The sequence below is a fragment of the Schistocerca cancellata genome, chromosome 2, assembly GCF_023864275.1.
Source record: "Schistocerca cancellata isolate TAMUIC-IGC-003103 chromosome 2, iqSchCanc2.1, whole genome shotgun sequence".
Taxonomy (NCBI): domain Eukaryota; kingdom Metazoa; phylum Arthropoda; class Insecta; order Orthoptera; family Acrididae; genus Schistocerca; species Schistocerca cancellata.
Genome location: NC_064627.1, coordinates 640,005,413 through 640,019,526, shown reverse-complemented (window position 1 = coordinate 640,019,526; position 14,114 = coordinate 640,005,413). Strand labels below are relative to the sequence as shown.

At 49.0% G+C, this 14,114-nt stretch overlaps 1 non-coding gene across 1 annotated transcript; it reads left to right on the top strand.

Annotated features, from left to right (window-relative positions):
* Nucleotides 1-298: 298 nt before the first annotated feature.
* On the top strand, nt 299-371 carry Trnat-agu (transfer RNA threonine (anticodon AGU)). Its single transcript has one exon. It is a non-coding gene; the product is annotated as a tRNA-Thr (tRNA).
* Nucleotides 372-14,114: the final 13,743 nt, after the last annotated feature.

Below are 14,114 nucleotides of genomic sequence, written 5' to 3'. Positions count from 1 at the left end.
TGTCCGAAAGAACAGACACCATGCAGAATCCGCAGCTGTTGTACATTATATGTAAATTGAAGGTTGGGAGGGGAAAAAAGGAAAGGAAAAGGGGGGCATCACTGCTGTCATTTGCATTCATATACTCTGATAGGCCTAGCTGGCCTAGCCACCTTCTTCAATGTGGATGCACAAATACGTCCGACCTCCTGTGGGAATCTCGGAAGATCGGATATGGAGGAAATGGAGAGGGGTTACGGATAGGTGGCGTTCGATGGAAGTGTGGGTCAGCCATGCAGTTGAGCTATCACTCACTGTGTCCCGGATAGCGCAGTGGTTACCGCACCTGCCTAGTGAGCAGGAGATCCCGGGTTCGAATCCCGGTCCAGTACCCATTTTCATTCGTCGCCGCCGATTCCGCGTAATGTCGCATTGCAGCTGGCAGCAGTGATCCCTCCCCGTTCCTTTCCTTTCTCTCTTCCCCAACCTCCAATTTACACATACATCACACTGTCACTGACATGACATTATTAAAAATATAACACAAAATACAACTCGACTCTCCTGTAACAGCAGACAGTGCATATATCAGGGCCAATCCAACTCGTTAACTTGATGTAGATAACAGTGCACAAAAGGAAACAGAACGAAAATGCAGGATTTGCTGCTGTGCCCACTGACATAACTGCAGACAATTCTGAAAATCATTCCCATGCTATTCTTAGTGCCAGTGTAAATTATAAGGATGGAACTGAAGACGTTTAGGATTTGAAGCACACTGGTTTTAGGAATAGCTATTTTCTGTTCAGACTACCGTGTACCGACGTTTTGAAATCACTACAGCAGAAGCAAGAACTGTAACTCTGGCAGTTTCGTTTGCGCGAGTTTTAGGACTATTTAGTAGCTTCGAGTTAAATTTCCAGTTTCCTGAAGCGCCACATCAAGACACTAAAACACCCGTCGGGAAGGAGGGCCCTTGTAAGGATATCGTCCTATGTAGAATTACTCTCTCGGAGTAGCATTACTCCCATTTTCAAACAAAATAAAAGAAATCATGGACAGTCCTTATTGTACATTACGTATCGTTTAAAAGTACTTCAGTAGTGTTCTGAATATACTCGTACCCAAAAAGCATTACCGCAATCATTATTCTGGTATCTAATATTTTGCGTAGATGAGTAGCATTTCTTTTTACTCTTCGTTGGTTGACATTGTACTCACGCAAACCTTCAACTGAAGCCGCTGCCTGTGGTACATTTTCCTTTTGCATAATGTTAACTCTAGCTTGTGCCTGACTTACGTCTCCCTGGGCACATACACAGTATGCTGGTACAACAAAATCAAGCTAAACTTTGAAAAACGTTTTAAATTACGTCATTTTTACATAAGCGGGTACAGTGCATTACGTGTTGGAAAAGATCTTGAGGAAATCAAGTGGATTACTGAATTAAATACGAGCATAAAGAGCGCTATTTCAAAAAGACATACTGCTGCTCGTATCTTCGCAAGAACGAAGATACAAAAAGATAACGATAACTCTGCGTTCTGGTATTATTATGTATGCAATTCCTGTGAGACAAACTGACATTACTGTGTGAATTGACATACTCAAGATTTGAGCGCATAACTTAGAAGTGGGCAGTGCACGAAGTTATATAACGTGTACCTTCAGCGTCAAGTGCCCGTAATACTTACTCAGAAGCCGCTGTTACATTAGTATGTACCGGCTCTGGTAACTGCGCTACGCGTCGTAATGCTCCCTTAGGAATGGCTGGGGTCTATGGGTCAACAATGCCGCAGCTGGCCAAACAATGAACGTCGTTGAGGAGCGCCACCAAGCCAGGGCGAGTGGGCGGGGCTGAGGAATGCAGCGCTGGTGGAACACTCGCGACCCTCACCGCGCTGATACGCAGACGGTAGCCGGAACTCCGCAGACTGTAGGGAGGAAGCCTGAGTAGACGATACATTACGTATGACACATGGAAGATGTAACTAAGTAACTGTCAACGTAGCGAGTAAGTACCAGGGATGTGGTTCCTGGCGCAGATTGCATTTTAGTCCAGTGCGAGTGATTTAGAAGCGTGGAATGGCCGCCAGTGGAGGAAATCGTAGATGCTTCTTCGCGAACACAGGAATCATGTCGTAACTAGCTTCAAAAAATGGTTCAAATGGCTCTGAGCACTATGGGACTTAACATCTATGGTCATCAGTCCCCTAACTAACCTAAGGACATCACACAACACCCTCGTAACTAGCGTGCACTGTAAACGTACCTCAACATACGGGGGACTCAGAAGGCATTGTTTCGCTCGTTGCTCTTGAAAAAATAAGGTATCTGTTTTTGAAATGCATGGCTGATTTTCACTATTTCTACTACCGCCTCGGCTGTAACCCGCCGGTTTTCCCGTAATAGGAGCTCCACTTCTCTTGCGATACTGTCATACAACGGTGCATTATTGCCAAGCAGTTCCATAGAGTTTTTCTGCAATGTTCTCCTTCAAGTACAGAAAACGAGCGACCCCATCATATTGCACTTTATGCATGGGTGCGCCATTTAATGACTCTACCGCTGTGCCACGGTGTCCTGGAGAAATTTAATGTATTGTAAGTTACTCGTGGGATCCCCCTGCAGTAGTTAACACGCTCTCTCGTTCATTACCCCACGTACGACACGTAGATATGGTAACAACACAGCAACTAAAGACGCTTTGCGTTTTCCGTTTCATCAGGTACAATTCTGTTATAACTTGACTTTCGTCAAGCGTACGGTACTGTTAGAATGGACCAGTTCATGCTTTGCACAATTGACCTCCAGGGTCACCCAGTTTAGAGGTATCGCCTGATCTTGAGGTACGTATTGGAGGGGGGGGGGGCGGGGGGGAGGAGAGAGGGTGGAGAGGGGAATTCTGAATGACCCCCCTCCCTCAGAGAGGTTCTTCGTCCAAAAACTCTGGGTGAACCGAGGCGCCGCATAACAGCAACAGCCCTGACTCCACCGAATCGAGACATGCTTGTAATCGTATGGGACGAGATCGAATATCGTCTGCATGTTAGCGTGCACGCGTTGGAATGACACATTTAACATTAAAAAGTACGCCGATGTTGTATGTGCATACATGTAGAAGAATAAGCCTTGTGAAAGTGTATGTGCCGGCCGATGTGGCCGAGCGGTTCTAGGCGCTTCAGTCTGGAACCGCGCTACTGCTATGGTCGTAGGTTCGAATCCTGCCTCGGGCATGGATGTGTGTGATGTCCTTAGGTTTAAGTAGTTCTAAGTCTAGGGGACTGATGACCTCAGATGTTAAGTCTCATAGCGCTTAGAGCCATTTTTGAAAGTGTATGTATGTAGAACCATACACATCCTAAATTTACCACGTAGAAGATGTAACTTTCTGAAACCGAATAAATATTTTTGAACCACTCTATATTTCAGTTGCCAGACAATAACAGACAGCTACGCTGCTGGCCATTAAAACTGCGACACCATGAAGACGGTATTAAAAAACTGATACGAATCGTTCTGCATGCTTGTATATGCAAATGATCCGAACTACAGTATGACTGCACAGAGTAGGTAAGAGTAACGCCATCTACATTCTGTGTATAACGTAAGATGTCACCTCGGAATTTCATTCAGAACCACTTTGATATTGGTTGTTGCGGGAAGATAGTGTTGTGCCTTGTATAAGGAGGAGAAATAACTTCAGCGCGTGTCAGAACCCGACAGCGGCAGGATAGTAGCCAGTCGAGATTGTGGTTTATCGTTTCGCGACATCGCTGCTCGCAATGGTCGGAATACCAAGAGTGACCTGACGATCTGGAATCGATGGCCTTAGCAGGGCCGTACAGAACACCATACGGCACTGGTGGTCGGGCGAGCTGGCTGACTTCGGCAGTCGATGGATTCACCAGTCGTCGTCTGCACTGTGACCGTATCCTTATCAGCGCAGTGCAAAATCTGGCCCGCGTCTCTCAATGCCTCCTTACATACTTACAGACTTCTTGAGGAAGACTTGACTGCTCTATTAAGGGGTTTCCGGCTGGTGGCAAACATGAAGGCACCAGTGATCCATTAACTGGCGGAGGGGGGAGAGATATTCCAAACGCGAAAACGAGAAGGTTGAAATGGTTCAAATGACTCTGAGCACTATGGGACTTAACTTCTGAGGTCATCAATCTCCTAGAACTTAGAACTACTTAAACCTAACTAAACTAAGGACATCACACACATCCATGCCCGAGGCAGGATTCGAACCTGCGACTGTAGCAGCCGCGCGGTTCCAGACTGTAGCGCCTAGAACCGCTCGGCCAGCCCGGCCGGCAACGAGAAAGTGTGATGAGAACTATTTATTGCTAAGCTTCATGAAAACTAGAATCAGTGGTTAAGAATATCGGCTGTTTGCGATTTGTTTAACCATTTTAGCTGTTCATAGACGAAACCTAACAAGCTAAACAGGCATCTTTAAACCAACCCCCCAGGGGGTACACAACTCTTTTGTGGATGCGTGCGTGGCGAGTACGGGGCCCCGAGCCATTGCAGCCTTCTTTCTCTCCAGGCCTGCATTTCCTTTCCCTTCCCCTCCTTTCCCCTCCTTGCTCCTTTCCCCTCACCCTCTCCTCTCCCTCTCTTGGTGTCCTTGCTTATGTTGGCCCCGCTATCCTCCTGGTTCTGTTGGTTTTCTAATTCGGCTTTGTTGCATAATCATCTCCTCCTTTTGGCATTCCTTGGTCCCCCTCTGGGGTTTGACCTCCATTACAAAATTTCTCCTCCGTAGTGTGAGCCATTTGGGGAAGAGCACCTTACCTAGTGTCTCCGACGTGCGCCCTCCTAGTACATTCCATATTTTCTTTCACGTCGTTGTCTGATGCTAGGGTGCATAGCCAGCACGGTAGCCAGCCCGTGTGGTGGGGTTGCTATGTACCCTTTTGGTTGAGCCCCCTGAACACACAGGGATCACACTTCTGATACCTGAGCTGTGACCTCCTCATGCATGCCTTGGAGTGGTTGTCCTCCTGGAGCATCGGAACTCCCGGCAATGGCCGCCATGCCAGACGGCCCTTGCTGTGGCTGGGTGGCGCCCGTGAGGAGAGCCCCTGATCGGAGTGGGTGGTATCAGGGCGGACGCTATGCAAATGAAACGCATACAGGTCCAGAACTCTGGCCGTTCTTCTGCGGCCGTCTCTCTGCGTGGAACTGATTCCTCAAGTGCTGTTTTTCTTGCCCCTTCTGCCTTCCCTTCCATGGCTAACCCCTGGGAAGAGGGTCAGGCTCGTCGGCTAGGGGCAAAACCTTTCCCCCATTACCTAGTTTGCACCAGGACTGATGGAGATACTTTCACCAATACCAAACCTTTATTCTTTGTGGAACACATTGAAGACAAGTTTGGCGAAGTGGACTCCCTGAGCAAGAGCAAGATAAAAACTGCTTCAGCTGCCCAATCTGCGGCCCTTCGTGCCTGTACCCATCTTGGCACAATACCTGTGTCCATTACCCCCCACCAGTCTCTAAATATGGTACAAGGGGTAATTTTTCACAGGGACCTCATCCTTCAAACTGATTAGGAACTTCGGGACAATCTCGGGCAGCGGGGTGTTCACTTTTTTCGGCGTGTTCAGAAGGGTTCTAAAGACAATTGTATTGATACTGGTGCCTTTATCCTGGCCTTTGAAGGGGATACTCTCCCTGAGAAAGTTAAGATTATGTTCTATCGTTGTGATGTGAAGCCGTACATCCCACCTCCTATGAGGTGTTTTAAGTGCTTGCGTTTTGGACACATGTCTTCCCGCTGTTCACAGGCCCCTCTCTGTGGTGACTGTGGACGTCCACTCCATGAGGGGAGTCCCTGTGTTCCCCCTCCTGTCTGTGTAAATTGTCATGGTAGTCATTCTCCACGTTCACCAGATTGCCCAGTATATAAGAAGGAAAAAAAAATACAGGAGTATAAGTCCCTCGATCGTTTAACCTACACAGAGGCCCGTAAGAAATATGCACGACTCCACCCTGTGTCCATGACATCTAGTTACGCCTTGGTTACATCTTCACCCCTCCCCCCCCTTCCTTACCCCCATCCCGGACCTCTCTCCTCCCCCCCTCCCCTGCGGCTCCCACACCTTCTCCTATGGGCGCTGCTCCCCCTCCCCAGCCGGAGAAGTGTCGCACTCCTTCGGCGTCTGCCGGTCAAGGGCGCCTCTCCCGGGATGCCCCTTCCCGGCACCTTCCAGGCCAAAGGTCTGCTGCCGCGCGACGACCGCGAGAGCTGCGGTCTGTCGGCCCCCAGGTCGCCTGGTCTCTTTCTGATCCTGATCTTGCTGCAGCTGGCTCCTTCATGCCACACAGCCCTCCTCGATCTCAGCCTGAACGGAAGGAGAAAGTCCCGGGACAAGGAGCCTCTGGTGTCACCGGGGGTCCCTTCCCCGACTTCACAACCGGATTCTGACCTGTCGTTCATGGGTGTCGCCCCCTCCTTGTCGGTGACGGATGGGGACCCGGCGGTATGACTGGATTTAAAGTGTTCAGCCCCCATTTAAACCATCGTTCTGTGGTTCTCCAATGGAATTATAATGGATACTATCATCACCTTCCAGAATTGAAATCCCTTCTTTCGTCCTACTCTGCAGCTTGTGTGGTTCTCCTGGAATCTCATTTTACTAATGCTCACTCACCGACCCTCCGTGGGTTCCGTGTTTTCTGTCGAAATCGGGTCGGACCCCTGCGGGCTTCTGGTGGTCCGTACAGACATTGCTAGCACATGGATTCCTCTTCAAACTACATTGGAAGCGGTTGCTGTTAGGGTCCACTTCGACTCTGCAATCACAGTTTGCAATCTTTATCTCCCTCCTGACAGGACGCTTACACCTGCTACCTTAACCGCCCTTCTTCAGCAACTTCCTCCTCCCTTCCTCCTCCTTGGGGATTTTAATGCTCATCATCCTTTGTGGGGCAGTGCCTTTCCATCTAGACGACGTCTTTTTATAGACCAATTTATTGCAGACCACGACCTGTGCCTTCTTAATGATGACTCCCCTACTCATTTCAGTGCCGGTCATGGTACCTTTTCTGCCATTGATCTTTCTCTTTCTTCTCCCTCTCTCCTCCCTTCATTACACTGGTCGCCACACGACGACCTTTGTGATAGTGAGCATTTCCCGTTGATCATCACGCTCCCTTCCCGCTCCCCGATGGACAGGTTGCCTCGTTGGTCTTTCCAACGCGCCGATTGGCCTCTATACACTGCACAGGTCGCGTTTTCTCCCTCTTTGTCGGGTTGTATTGATGACGTCCTACGTGACGTGTCTGACGCGATTGTTCACGCTGCTAGCCTTGCTGTCCCGCGCTCATCTGGACCATTTCGTCGCCGGCAAGTCCCGTGGTGGAGTACGGCTATTACCATTGCCATCCCTGATCGCCGTCGAGCTTTGCAACACTTTAAGAGGCACCCATCCGTAGCCACCCTTACTACCTTTAAACGCCTTCGCGCTAAAGCCCGTTATTTAATCAAACAGAGCAAGCGGATATGTTGGGAAAGATTCGTTTCTTCCCTTGGTTCTACTGTCCCTCTGTCACGGGTATGGGCTACACTTCGCTCTCTCCAAGGTTGCCATCGGCAGTCCACCTTCGCAGGCCTTCACCTCCCAGATGGCATTTGTACGGACCCATTAGTTCTTGCAGAACATCTAGCGACCCATTTTGCAGTGGCATCAGCGTCAGCCTCCTATCCAGCTGCTTTCCTTCATCAAAAACAGCGGGCTGAAGCTTCCACCTTATGTTTCACCCCTTGTGAGTCAGAATCTTACAACGAATCTTTTACTGAATGGGAATTTCTTTCTGCTCTATCTTCTTCTCATGATACGGCCCCTGGCCCAGATTCCATTCATAACCAACTGCTTCAACATCTCAGTGCTCCACAATGGCAACATCTTCTTCGGGTGTTTAACCGTATCTGGCTCCAGGGTGACTTCCCTTCTCAGTGGAGGGATAGCATTGTGGTTCCTGTCCTTAAGCCTGGTAAGAACCCCTATCTGTTGACAGCTATCGGCCAATTAGTTTGACCAATGTTGAATGTAAGTTACTTGAACGGATGGTAGCCCGTCGGCTCAATTGGGTCCTCGAATTTCGGGATCTATTGTCCCCTTACCAGTTTGGCTTTCGAGAGGGACGGTCTCCAATCGATCATTTACTCCGCTTGGAATCCGCAGTCCGGCAGGCTTTTTCCCAGCGCCGCCATTTGGTTGCAGTGTTTTTTGACCTTCGCAAGGCCTATGACACGGCCTGGCGCCATCACATCTTACTTACCCTTCATCAGTGGGGTCTTCGGGGCCCACTCCCGATTTTTATCCGCCAGTTCCTGATCCGTCGGTCATTCAGAATTCTCCACGGACCCAGGACACGGGCATCCCACAGGATTCTGTCTTGAGTGTCCTTCTTTTCCTCATTGCTATCGATGGACTTGTGGCCTCTGTCGGTCCCTTGGTCGCCCCTGCCCTGTATGTGGATGATTTCTGCATTTGGGTTAGTTCCTCCTCGATGGCATCTGCAGAACAGCAGCTCCAGGTAGCTATATGGCGTGCCTCTGCATGGATCCTCTCACACGGGTTTCAATTCTCTCCTTTAAAATCGCGAGTGTTCCACTTCTGTCACCGTACTACGATCCACCCTGATCCAGAGCTCTATCTCGCTGCACAAAGATTGCCTGTGGTCCCACAGTTTCGTTTCTTGGGTCTTCTTTTCGACAACAAGCTCACTTGGCTGCCCCATATCAGACTCCTGAAGGAAGGATGTTTCCGTAAACTCAATGTCCTTCGCTTCCTTGCCCACTCCTCTTGGGGTGCGGACCGTTCCCTCCTCCTGCGTCTTTATCGTGCTCTAGTTCTGTCTCGCTTGGACTATGGTTGTCAAGTTTATGGTTCAGCTGCTCCTTCCACACTGCACATGCTGGATCCAGTCCACCATCGTGGTATCCGTTTGGCCACCGGTGCCTTCCCTACTAGCCCTGTTGATAGTCTCCTGGTTGAAGCTGGGATCCCCCCCCCCCCTTTCTGTTCGGCGGTCCCAGCTTCTGGTGTCTTATGCACTCAGTATCCGTTCTTCTCCCACTCATCCTTCCTATTCTATCCTGTTCCCAGACCATGGACGTCGCCCACCCGACTCCCGCCCTCGGGCGGGTTTACCAGTTGGGCTGCGCCTTGCGTCTCTTTGCCGTGATTTTCAGCTTCCTTCTTTGTCCTGTCTTCCTCGCTCCCTCCCCTCTACCCCTCCTTGGTTAGTTCCTCGGCCTCGAATTCGGATGGATCTCCGGCGAGGTCCGAAAGATTCCATCCGCCCAGTGGTGTTCCGTTCCTTTTTCCGCCAAATTTTATGGGAGTTTCGGGATGCTGTTGTTTTCTACACTGATGGCTCTAAATCTGCTGATCATGTGGGGTATGCCTTCACGTCCTCTGTCGGGACGGAAAATCAGCTGCTGCCACCTACATGTGTGGTGTTTACTGCGGAATTGATGGCAATTTCCCAGGCCCTTACCTTTATTAAATAGTCCCAACACAACCGCGTTTTGTTATATACGGACTCGCTGAGTGGCCTTCTTGCTATTGACCGGTGTTTTTCGCGCCATCCCTTGGTCTCTGCCATCCATGACCATCTCGCTGATATTCACCGTGCTGCTTGTTCCATTGACCTCCTTTGGGTCCCTGGCCATGTGGGTATCCCGGGTAATGAGCTCGCTGATCGTTTGGCTGGGGGAGCAGTCACTTACCCCCCGTTTTCTGTAACCCCTCCTGCAGCGGATTTACGGCTTCACATCAAGTCCCACTTCGCACAGTCATGGGCCACTTCTTGGGAGGCTACTCCCCTGTCTAATAAATTTCGTGCCATTAAGGTGACACCAGGCCCGTGGCGTTCTTCCTTTCGCCTCTCCCGAAAGGACTCGACCACACTGTGTCGTCTCCGCATTGGCCATACCAGGCTGACCCATGGTTTTCTTTTGCGTGATGAGCCACCCCCACTATGTGGTTGTGGAGCCTTCCAGTCAGTAGCCCACATTTTGGTTGAATGCCCCCTTCTTTTGGCTCTGCGTGCTAAGTATAGGCTCCCCAACACTTTACCTTTGATGTTGGCTGACGATTCCCGGATGGTCTCTCTGGTTCTCGGTTTCCTCCGGGAAAGTGGTTTTTATTCTCAGTTTTAAGGTTTTTAATCTCTCTCTGGTGTTGGGGCAGGGCGGTGAGTGTTTGGGTGTCTCCCACTGTAAGCAGTGTTCGGAGATTCCCGATTCCCCTCCCTGACCGAAATCCTCTTTTTTTCTCCTTTTACTCTGTTTTTACCCCTTTCTTTAAGGCTTGGTTAGTCTTTCTATTCCCATACGTACTTTCTACATTCTAGCAGTTGTACCTTTTACGTCACAGGTGGTCTTGCCTATGCTGCTTCAGCATAGTGATGGGTTCGTTCTCTTGCCGACTTCCCTCATTTTGTTTTTTACCAATGACAACATGACTGCCCTTTTCCGTTTTTACCTTTTTCCGTTTTATTTTTCTGACTTTACTGCGAAGTCCCATTAGCGGAATGGAGCCTATTTGAAACAAGGGACTGATGACCTTGCTGTTTGGTCCCTTAAACCTCAAACAACTAACCAACCAACCAATCTTTAAACCAAACATCGTGACTTAACGGGAAAACACAAAGAATTTTTTGTCAGGAAACTAGACGTTCTACTGTCTACCTAGAAGTACTTTCCTAAAACAAAGAATATGACTTATAAGACCCTTTAAGCATCTTACCAGATTTTGCATAGGCTTGCTAAACGCAAGAAGCCACGCACAGTTGCAGAAACAGTGGTTCTACCAGCAGCGAGTGATATAGTATCAACAGTGTTTCGTGATGCATTTGCTCAACGTTTGAAAAGTATTCCTATGTCTAATGACACAGACAGAGCATAGAAGAATTTTAGACATTTCTGACGATTTACTCTAGCCGTTAATCGATAAAGTGCATAACAACCGTTTTTCGGTTCAGGTAGACGAAGCGACTGATATTCATAAAGGTGGTCATTTGGTTGCTTATGTTCGCTTCGTTGATGAGTTTAACGTTCGAGTGAAATTGCTTTTCTGTAAGCCGATACTGAAAACACCTGCCGCTCAAAGCCTTTTTGACGGGATCAATACGTTTTTTAATCAAAATAGGATATCACGGAGTAGGTGCATTGGAGTATGCACAGATGGAGCTCCTTCAATGTCTTCATTTCATCGTGCATTGCAAGCGAAGGTTAAACCTGTAGCTCTTGATGCAGCATGGACTCACTCTGTGATACATCGGGAGGATCTAGCTGCTAAAGAACTTAGGCCACCCCATCGTGAAGTGATGCAGATGGTTACAGTTAATGTTATTAAGGCAAAATCTATAAAGTCAAGGCTTTTCAAAGCCTTTATGAGGCCTTCCACACACTCAATTGCTGTCTTTTAGTAATTGTCGATGGGTTTCATTGGGTGGAATACTAAAAAGAATGTCTGAATGAGGTATTCTTGTTGTTAAAGGCGAAAAGCTGCTCTCTAGCAGACTGTTTCGGCAACATACAATTTTTATTGAAAATGACTCACCTCACTAACATTTTTGAGGAACTAAATATTCTGAACATTTCACTTCAACGTAATCAGGAGACTGTGCTATTCCGGAATGAAAACGCGAAAGCATTCGTAAAGAAATTAGAACTGTGGCAATGGGATGTGGTATGCTAGATACGTTCCCCCACTATAGTGCAACTGTTAGAGGACTGGATAATCCGATAGTTCCGACTGAGATAAAAGCCTGCCTTCTTCATCATCTTACAACGCTAAACGTTCACTTCCCGATTGAGATAAAAGCCTGCCTTCTTCATCATCTTACAACGTTAAAAGTTCACTTCCAAAAGTATTTGAGCGACGATTTTGACACATTTAATTGGTTTAAAAATACATTCAAAAATTCTCCCCGACCATAATGTTTAAATACACTCGTAAAATGGCAAGAAGAGCTCACTGATCTTACTGATTTAATGAAGTGTCTTTGCTATAGTTTTGGATGTATATTAGCAGAGAATCCCTACCGCTGAGTCAAAGTACAATGAAGATGCTGATTCTATTTGCAAACATACTTGTTCGAGACTGGCTTATTAGCTTTGGCAGCTATGAAATCGAACTACCGTTCAAAGCTAAATGTAAGTTTGAGAACGACTGGCCTGCATCATACAGGCGGAGCACCTGGCAAGATAATACACTCCTGGAAATGGAAAAAGGAACACATTGACACCGGTGTGTCAGACCCACCATACTTGCTCCGGACACTGCGAGAGGGCTGTACAAGCAATGATCACACGCACGGCACAGCGGACACACCAGGAACCGCGGTGTTGGCCGTCGAATGGCGCTAGCTGCGCAGCATTTGTGCACCGCCGCCGTCAGTGTCAGCCAGTTTGCCGTGGCATACGGAGCTCCATCGCAGTCTTTCGCACTGGTAGCATGCCGCGACAGCGTGAACGTGAACCGTATGTGCAGTTGACGGACTTTGAGCGAGGGCGTATAGTGGGCATGCGGGAGGTCGGGTGGACGTACCGCCGAATTGCTCAACACGTGGGGCGTGAGGTCTCCACAGTACATCGATGTTGTCGCCAGTGGTCGGCGGAAGGTGCACGTGCCCGTCGACCTGGGACCGGACCGCAGCGACGCACGGATGCACGCCAAGACCGTAGGATCCTACGCAGTGCCGTAGGGGACCGCACCGCCACTTCCCAGCAAATTAGGGACACTATTGCTCCTGGGGTATCGGCGAGGACCATTCGCAACCGTCTCCATGAAGCTGGGCTACGGTCCCGCACACCGTTAGGCCGTCTTCCGCTCACGCCCCAACATCGTGCAGCCCGCCTCCAGTGGTGTCGCGACAGGCGTGAATGGAGGGACGAATGGAGACGTGTCGTCTTCAGCGATGAGAGTCGCTTCTGCCTTGGTGCCAATGATGGTCGTATGCGTGTTTGGCGCCGTGCAGGTGAGCGCCACAATCAGGACTGCATACGACCGAGGCACACAGGGCCAACACCCGGCATCATGGTGTGGGGAGCGATCTCCTACACTGGCTGTACACCACTGGTGATCGTCAAGGGGACACTGAATAGTGCACGGTACATCCAAACCGTCATCGAACCCATCGTTCTACCATTCCTAGACCGGCAAGGGAACTTGCTGTTCCAACAGGACAATGCACGTCCGCATGTATCCCGTGCCACCCAACGTGCTCTAGAAGGTGTAAGTCAACTACCCTGGCCAGCAAGATCTCCGGATCTGTCCCCCATTGAGCATGTTTGGGACTGGATGAAGCGTCGTCTCACGCGGTCTGCACATCCAGCACGAACGCTGGTCCAACTGTGGCGCCAGGTGGAAATGGCATGGCAAGCCGTTCCACAGGACTACATCCAGCATCTCTACGATCGTCTCCATGGGAGAATAGCAGCCTGCATTGCTGCGAAAGGTGGATATACACTGTACTAGTGCCGACATTGTGCATGCTCTGTTGCCTGTGTGTATGTGCCTGTGGTTCTGTCAGTGTGATCATGTGATGTATCTGACCCCAGGAATGTGTCAATAAAGTTTCCCCTTCCTGGGACAATGAATTCACGGTGTTCTTATTTCAATTTCCAGGAGTGTATGTTGACATGATAAACTCCGATTTGTATAGCTGATGACATGACTTGGGTTGCAGCCGTTGCGTTTGTGTCGCATTAAAGGAGGTGGCTGTCCCTATCTATCATTTCAACAAAATAACGCTGCCCTCAAATACCTCGAAAGAGAAGGTATTTGACTGTTATGTCGGCCAACACGTTCTCCAGATCTCCCTCCCACACATGTAGGCATGGATGCCTAGAGACTTTGACGCCACCACTTGCATAATGGTGAAGCAGCGTACAGTAACGTTCCCGTACCTATGATACAAGCTCAGTGCGACTCAATACTTAGCCGGGTTAGAGCCACTGTTGCTACCAGAGGTTACCTAATAAATTTCTCATCCTGTACATCCCCAAATCACCTGCATATTTAATAATGTGTTCATCCATCTTCAGTGTAGAAACACAATAACTAAAATTCCGTTATTTGCTCGCGCTTCCTGATAACGTAATTTT